Source organism: Hyla sarda, chromosome 8 (assembly GCF_029499605.1).
Source record: "Hyla sarda isolate aHylSar1 chromosome 8, aHylSar1.hap1, whole genome shotgun sequence".
Taxonomy (NCBI): Eukaryota; Metazoa; Chordata; class Amphibia; order Anura; family Hylidae; genus Hyla; species Hyla sarda.
Window position 1 is genome coordinate 5,944,556 of NC_079196.1, and position 13,550 is coordinate 5,958,105.

Sequence of the window (13,550 nt, forward strand, 5' to 3'; positions counted from 1 at the left end):
GGGGATTTACAGCCGACACACATTCTGGATGTTTTTAGATGTTTTTTGGGGGCTTTATAGGTTTTATAACCATTGTTGGTGATTGCCCCACTATGAAGATGAGGGGAAAAAAATAAAAAAATAAAAAAATAAATATATATATATATATATATATATATATATATATATATATATACACACACATGATAATGCAGTACAGCCTAATAAAATGATCAGGTGCAGTGATCAGACTCCACACCCTCTCTCTGCAAAGCCAAATGGGAAATTGAATCCGATATAACAGAAGATTCCTCCGGATGGATTATGGTATTGCCAGGGGCGCCAAGAAAACTTCCACACCAAAGTCGTAATTAACAACAGATTTCCTACCCAGCATGCAACACGTTTCACAGCAACAGCTCCACACCCTCTCTCTGCAAAGCCAAATGGGAAATTTAATCCAATATAACAGAAGATTTCTACGGATGGATGATGGTATTGCCAGGGGCGCCAAGAAAACTTCCACACCAAAGTCATAACAAAAGATTTCCTACCCAGCATACAACACGTTTCACGGCAACAGCCGCTGAAGCAGCTGTTGCCGTGAAACGTGTTGCATGCTGGGTAGTAAATCTGTTGTTACTTACGACTTGGTGTGGAAGCTCTCTTGGTGCCCCTGGCAATACCATCATCCATCCAGAGGAATCTTCTGTTATATGCGACTAAATTTCCCATTTGGCTTTGCAGAGAGAGGGTGGGGAGTCTGATCACTGCACCTGATGATTTTGGTGATTTTGGTGTGAAAGCTCATTTGGCGCCCCTGATAATCCCATCATCCATCCGGAGTAATTGCCTGTATCATAGTACTACTCAATGGGAAACCTGCTGGGAGACACGACAAGTACAGGAGATGGCGTGAGGGGGGGGGGGGGGGGTCCCAGCAGTCGGACCCCCGCAATCTATAACTTATCCCCTATACTTTGGATCGGGGATAAGTAATGTTTCACTACAGAACTCCTTCAAATAAGTAGGACCATACATAATTTATTTTCCAAGTCTAAAGTTTGGTGTAGTGGGCTTATGAAGAGGCTTTACGGCGTCAAGTATACATTTTCGACTTTTGCTAAAATATTCAATAGATTTTAACGTTTTTATTTATTAATCATAGACAAAAAAATGTAAGAAACTTTTCACGTGAAGCCGGCGTCTTCAGAGGGAGAAATTAAAAACCCGGCAAAAATGTTCTATATTCCGAGATATATTGCAAATTGAATTTTTGAGTGCGGTATACGTTTACAGGAACAAATCTTGTTTTCAATTATTTTGCTCAATAATTACATGTCTGGCGGGTGATTTACGCTCCCCGGTGATTTCCATGTGCGCAGATTAATCATTTAAGATCATAGTAAAGCCATAACGTAATTACTCGCTTACTGTATCGCCGCAGAATTAGCCACCGTCCTTATTGTAGTACAATTAAATCACAGCTTGTCTCGTTTTCGCCGTCGCCGTGCTTTACAGGTGCGTCCAGAAAAACTGGGAACGAAATGATGTGTTTTTTGCTGTTTGCGTTTTGTGAGTTTTAGTGGTTTTTAATTAATTTAGATCGGAGACGTTTGTATTTAGCGCGCGGAAGAGGTTTTGGCGATGTAAGGATCTAATTATGTTTTACTGTTCTTAGGAGATTTGTTAAGTCGTAAATTACTTTGTCTGGTTTTCGTGTTCGTTTCACTCGGTTTCATATTTATTTTATTTTCTGTACTCGCAAGGCCTCAGGAAGGCGGATAAATTCTACGGCCCATACGGCTCCTCTGTTCTGCGTTTGTTTACATGGGAATCGGTGTGATGGAAATGACATCAATGCATTGTCCGTGGTGCCTTATCACAGACGGCACAACAAAGGCCTATAGGACTGTACTGCGGCCCTGTACTGAAGCCCATGCAATGCTACACAGACCAGAGGCAATGACCAGCTGGGTACCAGGAGGCGTGGGCTATACCTTATGACTTCTCACAGCAAAAGGAATGGAGATTACACATCTCCCAACTGTTAACCCCGACCTGTGGACCTCCAGTCAGTGTAATATTTACCAATAGGCCAATGAGGCCCAGGCTTAGGGTGGCAGTTTAAAGGCAGCTGCAGAAATGCGGTCCCATAATGCTCTACTGTACATTCCACCTTTCCCAGTGACTGCTGACATCAAGTTGATGCCCTGCAAGTGCATGCCCCTGCCCTGTCAGTGGGGAAAAAGTGTATGGCAATCATACATACACACATGTATCATACATCTATCATGTATACATACATCTATCATACATCTATCATTCATCTATCATACATACACAGATCTATCATACATCTCTCATACACACATCTATCATACATCTATCATTCATCTATCATACATACACAGATCTATCATACATCTCTCATACACACATCTATCATACATACACATAGGTATCATACATCTATAATACATATACACATCTGTGGTGACTCAGTACAGGATGTTGTCCTGTCCGGTAAATGTTGCCTCAGGCACTTCCAGTGTCACTGTTCTGGGCCCACTACTCCAGGGTAAAGGGTATTTTGTTATGCTGCCATTTGGTGTTATGGATTTGTTTAATCAGTGTTACTGTAACCTTAAGTCATGAAAAGGGAAGCCAGAGGAACCTAATCCACCAATGGGAAGCCCACTGCCTTACTCTTTGAGTAGTGTAGGGGGGGGGGGGAGGAGCTAGTCAGTTGATAGTAGTAGTTGGTGTAGTGTGAGCTGAGGTACAAGTGAGGAGAAGTCTGTGGTAATCTGAAGGAGGCCTTGGTAGAAAGCAAAAATCTACAACTGCGCCATTTACCAGAACCCCATCATACAGGTACAGACTTAAGCCTGGCAATAAGCTAGAAGCTCCCGGGGAATATAGAGTAGTTGGTCTAAAGTCAGCATGGGATAATATCAGTCTCAAATCTAAAAGCCTAAAATCTAAAGTCTAGAGGCCATAGCAGCCATCATTAAGTCAAGTGAAAGCAACTGCAAGTCCCAGCAAGGTAACCGGCTCTACAGTGTTACTTTGCACTTCCTCTTCTCTGATCTGCACTGTGAAGGATTTTACCATAATTCCTGCCTCAGTAAAAGATAACCCGGCATCTGTGGTCATTATTGTCTCCAGTGCTTGGCCCAGGAGAACTGTCTAAACCTTAAAGTGTGGTGATTGACACTACCCTGGTGTCACAAACTTTGCTTTACATCATTCACACCAGTAGACACCACACATCAATCAAACATACACACATCTATCATAGATACATACATACACATCTATAATACATACATACACACACATCTATCATAGATACATACATACACATCTATAATACATACATGCACATATCTATCATTAGGCCACATTAGGAAATTGTAGATCCCTGGGCTATGGGTAGGGTAAGTTGAGTGTAAGAGAGGTGATCCATACAGTGTAAGGGGGGGGGGGGGGGGGGGAGGGATTGGGTACATGTCAGCCTTGGGCAAGTCTTTTTATTTTACTGTTATCTCTGATCTTTCTCAGCATTCCATGCAGCCAGAAACCTGATGTCATAAGCCACATGATCGCCAGGGGCGTGGCTATTCTGCAGTGGGTGGGTGGATAGCAGGGTGGGAGGGATTTACTGAAGTTTACACTGCTCCCATAGAGAATGAATGGAGCTCCATTATAAAGGAGGACTGGGGTCTAAAGGGGAGATTTATCAAGGGATTTGGAGCTTCTTTTTATATATATATATATATATATATATATATATATATATATATATATATATATATAAAACTTCCTCCGCAAGGAAACAGCACCCAATACCAGGTCCAGGTAAAGTGCAAGCTACAGGGTCTTTATTGCATCAAGAGAGACAATGCATTGTCTCTCTTGATGCAATAAAGACCCTGTAGCTTGCACTTTACCTGGACCTGGTGTTGGGTGCTGTTTCCTTGCGGAGGAAGTTCTATGTGGATCCAGTGTGGCACACGGGGGTTACACTGCAGCACACCTGAGCAATCCTGTGCTGGAGTTCCCATAGTGAATACTATATATATATATTTTTTTTTTGCTTACAAAAATACAAAAACTCGCACCTGCGGCTAAGCATTTTTTTCGTTCCACTTTTGGCTGTAAGCAAAAAGCAACAAAAGAGCCTACTAAAGTGAATTTCAGTTTTCACTTTGCAGTGGTCAAGAAGTTATCAAGTGCGAATGTCGCACAAAAAGTCGCAACTGCCTCCAAAGCACCGTAAATGTAATGTAAGAAAAACTTGCTTAGGAAAGCGGGATTTCATATTTCCCGCCAAGAGCCGAGACCACAGCTCCAAAGGGAAATATGAAATCACAGATGTACGAAGGAGCCCAGGCTGGCATCACTGTGGAGCTGCCCGGGCTCCGTCTAATTCCATCCCCAATACCCACCCTACACTGTGTTTAGTCCCCCAACCACCTGTCGCTAATGTCATCAGACCAACCCCCCCACGGTCATCTCCCGCCAACCCCCCCCCCCCCCCCCCCCCCGCAGCTCATCTTCCCCCCCCCGTCGGGTCATCTCTCACACCCCAGCTCATCTCCCCCTTGCCTGGTCATCTCCCACAACCCGCCGGTCAGCTTCACCTTGTCGCGCTGTACATCTCTCACCCCGCCGCTAGCTGTTACAGGATTACAACTCCCAGCATGTCCTTTCAGTGAGGACATGCTGGGAGTTGTAGTTGCAGCGGTGAGCGGGCCGGTGGTAGATGCAGGTCGGACAGCTCCCCAAAATAGCAAACTATACGGGACCGACCAGCTAATCACAGCTCAGGCCGGGAAATATCAAATTACAGTATAGTTTAATATTCTGGGGAGCTGGCCGGCCTGCATCTACCACTGGCCCGCTCACCCCTGCAACTACAACTCCCAGCATGTCCTCACTGAAAGGGGGAGAGATGACTGGGGGAGGCTGCCTCCAGCTGTTGCTAAACTACAACTCCCATTATGGGAGTTGTAGTTTAGAAACAGTGAGACTACAGCTGTTGCTAAACTGGAGGCTCACTGTTGCTAAATTACAAATGATGGGGGTTGTAGTTTAGCAACAGCTAGAGGCTACCTGTTTGAAAATGCTGGTTTATGGTCATTTTCCCCAAGGGAGGGTGCCATAAATGTGCAAACCAATTTCCGTGTTCTTTACTTATCATTTCAAATCCGTGTATGTTGAGGACTTCTTCAAATTGAGTAAACTACGTCAATGACCAGCGTTTCTTTTGTTTAATATTAACAAAATGGCTAATGAGGGCTTGTTGGGGGGAATGTTTTTTGGAATAAAAGTTTCTAAAAAGTGTTTTTTTTTTAATCCCTTTCCAGGTTTAGTAGTGGAGGTCGTCTTATAGACGGAATCCATAACTAAGCCGGGGCTTAGCATTAAAACAGCTAGCGCTAACCCCCAATTATTACCCCAGTACCCACCGCCACAGGGGTTTCAGGAAGAGCCGAAACCAACAGGCCCGGAGTGTCAAAAATTGCGCTCCTGGGCCTAGGCAGTAACAGGCTGGCATTATTTAGGCTTGGGAGGACCAGAAACAATGGTCCTCACCCACCCTGGTAACGTCAGGCTGTTGCTGCTTGGTTGGTATCTGGCTGAGAACAAAAATACGGGGAAACCTCTGCATTTTTTTGTGTGTTTTTTTTTTCAAAAATAAAATTATAAAAATAAAAAAAACACATAGGGTTCCCCCTATTTTCAGTATCAGCCAGATACCAACCAAGCAGCAACAGCCTGACGTTACCAGGGTGGGTGAGGACCATTGTCTCTGGCCCTCCCCAGCCTAAATAACACCAGCCTGTTACTGCCTAGGTCCAGGAGCACCATTTTTGATGCTCCGGGCCTGTTGGTACCGGCTCTTTCCACCAACCCTGTGGCAGTGGGTACTGGGGTAATAATCGGAGGTTAGTGCTAGCTGATTTTGTGGCTAATGCTAAGCCCCAGCTTCATAATGTAAAAATAAAAATAAAACACAACACGTTTAAAAAACTTTTATTACAACCCCCCCAAAAAAAGCCCTTGTTAAACATTTTATTAATATTAAACCAAAAATTAATCGAATCAGAAGAAGTCCACAGGATATACGGATATGAAATCAGAAGAAAAACAAACAAACAAACAAAAAATGGGTTAGTACATTTAGGGGGGAAAAGTGGTGAAACAATTTTTAAAGGAGATATCCAGTGGTGAAAAACGTATCCCCTATCCTAAGGATAGGAGATAAGTTTCAGATCATGGAGGGGTCCGACTGCTGGGGCCCCCCGCAATCTCCTGTACGGGGCTCTGGCAGCCCACGGGAAGGGGGCGTGTTGACCATCACACGAAGCGGTGGCTGACACACCCCCTCAATACAACTCTATGGCAGAGCTGGAGCGCTGCCTTTGCAATCTCCGGCTCTGCCATAGCGATGTATTGAGGGGGCGTGTCAGCCGCTGCTTCGTGTGGTTGTCGACACCCGCTATCTGACCAGCGAGCTAGGGCCCCGTACAGGAGATCATGGGGGAACCACAGTGGTCAGACCCCCCAGCGATCTGAAACTTATCCCCTATACTTAGGATAGGGGATAAGTTTTTCAGCACTGGACTACCCCTTAAATGAACATATATATATCGCACATTTTTTTCACAGCTGCGACGTGAGGTGGGGTTACAAATTGGTGTTCTGAAGTCATTCATTGGTTTTTGCTTATGTGTGCAAAAAAAAATTTGTATTTTAAAGTGATTTATTGTTTTTTTTTTGCTTATGTAAGCCAAATTTATCAACCCCCTGTGATAGTATGATAAATATGTCATACATAAGCAAACCCCCCCCCCCCCCCCCAAAAAAAAAAAAAAAAATAATAATAATTACTACAGAACTCGTTTACCAAAGCAACATTGATAAATGTCCCTCTACGTCTCCAGATGCTGGTCGGACCCCCGGGATCAGCTTGTCATCCCCTGTCCTATATATAGGTAATAACTCTCTCAGATGGTTGTTGGTTCTTCACTTATAATGTGGCTACAGGTGTTGATTGTGTCCATGGGATCTCTCTCCACAGACACAATCAACACCTGAATGGCGCACGTCCCCTCGCAGGTAGAACGCCGCACCGCACCTATTTAACCCTTGTTCCTTGTTACAGGGTTTACATTAGGTTTTTTCCAGGTCTAAGATCTTCACATTATCTCTCCAGAAAAGAATCAAACACAAGATACAGACCAGGAATTATTTACTAATTTTTGCCAGGATCACATGACTTTTAATGAGAAAAATACAGGATAGAATAGCACATAAAAAAAAAAATAATAATAAAAAATAAACTAATACACATTATTTTTGGGAGAAAAAAAAATGACAAAATGTGCATCATGGAGAAACAAAATAAAAAAGGGCAGGTTGCGAAATGAGAAGGAATCTGGACATTTTCATTATTTTTGGGGAGGTGCCCTTTAAGGGACAGGGTAACGGATGTATTGGAAATGAACTAATTATTTTTAACCCTTTAGAATGGAGAAGACTTAAAGGGGTATTCCAGGAAAAAACTTTTTTTTATATGTCAACTTGCTCCAGAAAGTAAAACAGATTTGTAAATTACTTCTACTAAAAAATCTTAATCCTTTCGATAATTATCAGCTGCTGAAGTTGAGTTGTTTTCTGTCTGGCAACAGTGCTCTCTGCTGACATCTCTGTCTGTCTCGTGAACTGCACAGAGTAGAAGAGGTTTTGTATGGGGATTTGCTTCTAAACTGGGCGGTTCCCGACACACGTGTCATCAGAGAGCACTTAGACAGAAAAGAACAACTCAACTTCAGCAGCTAATAAGTACTGAAAGTATTAAGATTTTTTACTATAAGTAATTTACAAATCTGTTTAACTTTCTGGAGCCAGTTGATATATATATATATATATATATATATATATATATATATATATATATATATATATATATATATAAAAAAATAAAAAAAAGTTTTTTTCCTGGATAACCCCTTTAAAGCAGCGTTTCCCAAACAGGGTACCTCCAGCTGTTGCAAAACGACAACTCCCAGCATGCCCGGACAGCCTTAGGCTGTCCGGACATGCTGGGAGTTGTGGTTTTGCCACAGCAGGGCATGCTGGGAGTTGTAGTTTTTCAACAGCTGGAGGCACCCTGGGAGTTGTAGTTTTGCAACAGCTGGAGGCACCCTGGTTGGGAAACACTGACTTGAAGTGACGGCTCGGGTTACTTATTTATTTTTAGATTTTTTTATTTTATTATATCTCAATTACAATAATTATAAATTCGCCATTAAATTGCACCATCAATATCTTCACATGTTATAGAAAAATATAACCCCCCCCCCCCCCTATGGCTCATGTTATTAATACATTGCGGTGACTTCGTAGGGAGCGCCGCTGCCGCGCACATTCTACAAGACTCGCGTTTAAAGCTGTAATATAAAATCTTGTTTTTTTTTTTCATAAAAAGTCAAATTTGTTTTCCATGTGAATTTTTATTTCTTTGGCGATATAATCAGGTAACGGCGTCGCCAGCGCAGAAGTAATATATGAAGCAGCCAAACAGACTGATATTGTAACAGTGACAATTGGACTCTGGGGTGCAGATACTTTCCCCATTACCCAAACATCTGACTACCGCGCTGACACGGGGGACGCCAGGGGTTTCAGCCTCCAGAAGCGAATTTGTGTTTATTTTCTGTGCCGCAGCGTAAATTGGATTCTTAGATCAGAGACAGTAATGGAGCAAAACTCAGAAATCATCCCCCCGGTGTTCAGAGAGGAGAAGAAATACACGGAATATAAGGGAAAATAGTCTGACTAGTATACATAGCATAGCCAGGACAGTATACAGAGCATAGCCTGGAGAATATACACAGCATAGCCAGGACAGTATGCACAGCATTGCCTGGAGAGTATACACAGCATAGTCTAGATAGTATACATAGCATAGCCAGGACAGTATACATAGCATAGCCTGGAGAGTATACATAGCATAGCCTGGACAGTATACATAGCATAGCCAGGACAGTATACATAGCATAGCCTGGAGAGTATACACAGCATAGCCTGGACAGTATACATAGCATAGCCTAGATAGTATACACAGCATAGCCTGGACAGTATACATAGCATAGCCTGGACAGTATACATAGCATAGCCTGGAGAGTATACACAGCATAGCCTGGACAGTATACATAGCATAGCCTAGATAGTATACACAGCATAGCCTGGACAGTATACATAGCATAGCCAGGACAGTATACATATCATAGCCTGGAGAGTATACATAGCATAGCCTGGACAGTATACATAGCATAGCCTGGACAGTATACATAGCATAGCCAGGACAGTATACATAGCATAGCCTGGAGAGTATACATAGCATAGCCAGGACAGTATACATAGCATAGCCTGGAGAATATACATAGCATAGCCAGGACAGTATACATAGCATAGCCTGGAGAGTATACATAGCATAGCCTGGACAGTATACATAGCATAGCCAGGACAGTATACATAGCATAGCCTGGAGAGTATACATAGCATAGCCTGGACAGTATACATAGCATAGCCAGGACAGTATACATAGCATAGCCTGGAGAGTATACACAGCATAGCCTGGACAGTATACATAGCATAGCCTAGATAGTATACACAGCATAGCCTGGACAGTATACATAGCATAGCCTGGACAGTATACATAGCATAGCCTGGAGAGTATACACAGCATAGCCTGGACAGTATACATAGCATAGCCTAGATAGTATACACAGCATAGCCTGGACAGTATACATAGCATAGCCAGGACAGTATACATATCATAGCCTGGAGAGTATACATAGCATAGCCTGGACAGTATACATAGCATAGCCTAGATAGTATACATAGCATAGCCTAAATAGTATGCACAGCATAGCCTGGAGAGTATACACAGCATAGTCTAGATAGTATACATAGCATAGCCTAGATAGTATACATAGCATAGCCTAGATAGTATGCACAGCATAGCCTGGAGTGTATACACAGCATAGCCTAAATAGTATACATAGCATAGCCTAGATAGTATGCACAGCATAGCCTGGAGAGTATACACAGCATAGCCTTGATAGTATACATAGCATAGCCTAGATAGTATACATAGCATAGCCTAGATAGTATGCACAGCATAGCCTGGAGAGTATACACAGCATAGCCTGGAGAGTATACACAGCATAGCCTGGAGAGTATACACAGCATAGTCTGGAGAGTATACACAGCATAGCCTGGACAGTATACACAGCATAGCCTGGAGAGTATACACAGCATAGCCTGGACAGTATGCACAGCATAGCCTGGAGAATATACACAGCATAGTCTGGACAGTATTCACAGCATAGCCTGGAGAATATACACAGCATAGCCTGGAGAGTATACACAGCATAGCCTGGGCAGTATGCACAGCATAGCCTGGACAGTATACATAGCATAGCCTAGATAGTATACACAGCATAGCCTGGAGAGTATACATAGCATAGCCTGGACAGTATGCACAGCATAGCCTAGATAGTATGCACAGCATAGCCTGGAGAGTATACACAGCATAGCCTGGACAGTATACATAGCATAGCCTAGATAGTATGCACAGCATAGCCTGGAGAGTATATACAGCATAGCCTGGACAGTATACATAGCATAGCCTGGACAGTATACATAGCATAGCCTAGATAGTATGCACAGTATAGCCTGGAGAGTATACACAGCATAGCCTGGACAGTATACATAGCATAGCCTAGATAGTATACATAGCATAGCCTGGAGAGTATACATAGCATAGCCTGGACAGTAAACACAGCATAGCCTGGAGAGTATACATAGCATAGCCTGGAGAGTATACATAGCATAGCCTGGACAGTATGCATAGTATATCCTGACCAGTATGCACAGCATAGCCTGGAGAGTATACATAGCATAGCCTGGAGAGTATACACAGCATAGCCTAGAGAGTATACATAGCATAGCCTAGAGAGTATACATAGCATAGCCTAGATAGTATACACAGCATAGCCTGGAGAGTATACATAGCATAGCCTAGATAGTATGCACAGCATAGCCTGGAGAGTATACATAGCATAGCCTAGATAGTATGCACAGCATAGCCTGGAGAGTATACATAGCATAGCCTAGATAGTATGCACAGCATAGCCTGGAGAGTATACACAGCATAGCCTGGACAGTATACATAGCATAGCCTAGATAGTATGCACAGCATAGCCTGGAGAGTATACACAGCATAGCCTGGACAGTATACATAGCATAGCCTGGACAGTATACATAGCATAGCCTAGATAGTATGCACAGTATAGCCTGGAGAGTATACACAGCATAGCCTGGACAGTATACATAGTATAGCCTAGATAGTATGCACAGCATAGCCTAGATAGTATGCACAGTATAGCCTGGACAGTATACATAGCATAGCCTGGACAGTATACACAGCATAGCCTGAAGAGTATACATATCATAGCCTGGAGAGTATACAGCGGCCATGTTGGTTTCTTCCTCTGGGGTCTGAACGTTATAAATGAACAGATGTATGAACAGGTATAGTAAGTGGAGGGGTCTCCGCTGCTGACCGGGGGGATCCACCGCTCTTCTGTTTCCTTTGTCTTCACAGCAGGAAATGTGATGAATTGATTTTTCTATCTTTGTTTCTGTTTTTGTTTTTATTTTATTTTATTTATTTATTTTTTCTCTTTAGAAGCCGACAAACTGTGAAAATGAATAAATGTTGTGATACAACATCCAACCAGGCAAAATCGCTTACAAAGCCGCTGTCAGAACAAATTCACAAGTAAAATAGCTGTTTTTGCATATTCCTTAGGAAAAAAGGAAAAGGAGAGAAGGAGACTGCCGGGATCTGACAAGATGAAAACTCAAACCAGGACGGAAGAAAATTCAATTATTCTCCGTACGCCCCCACGTGCTCCACATATCAGGAGAGACCGCCGCTCCGCAGCCATTTTATATAGAATGATCATCTCCAGTCACAGCCAAAGCTGCACCAACAATTATCTGCTATAAAGTCTGATTTCCCACAATGCCTTGTACGTTCGTTTAGCGTAAAGTAATGGCTCAGATTCGCTTTTGAATTCCCTTCCGTACATCTTTTTCCTACTTTATTTACTAATTTGACGTTTGGCTTTCATTTTGGCGCATTCTCCAAACTGGCGCAGTGCGACAGGAAAACTGGACCAGGTAAATGCCGAATGAGCCACTACATAAAGTGGTTAATTTACATTAAAAAAAAGAACATGAAAAATGTTATCACAAAAATATTAGACAAATAATCGCCCCACATTCCAAATAACGATAATTTCTAAATCATTTAACAATTTAAAAAGATATTCTAAAACTTTAAAAGTAAAAATGTTGGATTTTCTGAACAGATTTTGCGTGGCGCTAATTTTATTTAATTTCTTTTTGCGCAATTTAATAAAGTGGTAGGGTCATGTTAAAAAGAGGTTGCCATGTCCTTTTTTCAGGATTTCGGAGAAATCTAAAGGTTAAAGGGGTACTCCGGTGAAATTTTTTTTTTTTTTGTTAATTAACTGATGCCGGAAAGTTAACCAGATTTTTAAATTACTTCTACTTAAAAATCTTAATTCTTCCAGTACTTATCAGCTGCTGTGTGCTCCACAGGAAGTTGTGTAGTTCCAGAATTCGAGTCTGACCACAGTGCTCTCTGCTGACACCTCTGTCCATGTCAGGAACTGTCCAGAGCAGGAGAGGTTTTCTATGGGGATTTGTTCCTACTCTGGACAGTTCCTGACATGGACAGAGGTGTCAGCAGAGAGCACTGTGGTCAGACATAAAATAAATGTAAAAAGAAAAGAACTTCCTGTGGAGCATACAGCAGCTGATAAGTACTGGAAGGGTTAAGATTTTTTTTAATATAAGCAATTTACAAATCTGTTTATCTTTCTGGCACCAGTTGATTTAAAAACATATTTTTTTTTTCACCGGAGTACCCCTTTAAGGCCATATTCATACAGCATCATTTTTGTGGAATGTCTGCCCAAAAATAGCGGACTTGTATGGGAGTCACCACGCCCCCTCCCATAGACTTGATGTCAAACCCTTGCAGCCCAGCAGTGGAGAACCCCTTTTAAGGGGTACCCTGGTGAAAACATTTTTTAATATTTATTTTAAATCAACTGATGCCAGAAAGTTAAACAGATTTGTAAATTACTTCGATTAAAAAATCTTTACCCTTCCAGTACTTGTTAGCAGCTGTATGCTACAGAGGAATTTTTTTTCTTTTTGATTTTCTTTTTTGTCTTGTCCACAGTGTTCCCGCTCTGAACAGTTCCTGACATGGACAGAGGTGTCAGCAGAGAGCACTGTGGACCAGACAAAAAAGAAATTCAAAAAGAAAATAATTTCCTATGTAGCATACAGCTACTAATAAGTACTGGAAGGATTAAGATTTTTAAATAGAAGTAATTTACCAATCTGTTTAACTTTCTGGTGCCACTTCATTTAAAAAAAAAAAAACA

General features: G+C 42.1%; 1 protein-coding gene across 1 annotated transcript in view; it reads right to left on the reverse strand.

Annotated features, from left to right (window-relative positions):
• The window catches only part of CNTNAP5 (contactin associated protein family member 5), a gene marked incomplete in the record, with an annotated part of 569,649 nt that overhangs the window by 55,669 nt on the left and 500,430 nt on the right, over positions 1-13,550 (reverse strand).